Here is a 462-nt window from a genome sequence, read left to right as displayed (position 1 = left end):
GCGCCCAAAATTAGATCCAAGGATCCGTCGGCTCGGTACAGTGGTTGCTCGGTTTAACACCCTTTTCTCTCCTGCTGATCTAGACGTTTCCTATCTCGCGGACTTCCGTCCGTGTCCCGAGTTCGTACTTCCGTTTCGGGCGGGACGACGCGAGAATTTCGTAAGACCAGAGAAAAAAAACGTTACAGTATGTATTTATGTTTCCCGTCCGTAACAAATAGGAAATAATATAAGCAAGGACTGTACATATAATAAAAGAAAAATATAAAATGTAAGTTCTTGTAACAATATATCACGTGTAAAAATAAAGTTATAAAATGTAAGATTTTCTGTAAAATTTAGTAAATTAAGCAATATGGTTTGTACATTTTTTGTAAAAAGTAATATTTTGTAGTATTAAATTTTTATTATTGAAAGTACAAATTAGTTCGGTCCGTTTCCAAAAGATGGCTCCGGCTGTTG

Source organism: Pseudomyrmex gracilis, unplaced genomic scaffold (genome assembly GCF_002006095.1).
Source record: "Pseudomyrmex gracilis isolate BER0280 unplaced genomic scaffold, ASM200609v1 scaffold_941, whole genome shotgun sequence".
Lineage (NCBI taxonomy): Eukaryota > Metazoa > Arthropoda > Insecta > Hymenoptera > Formicidae > Pseudomyrmex > Pseudomyrmex gracilis.
Note: the sequence above shows the minus strand (reverse complement) of the source record.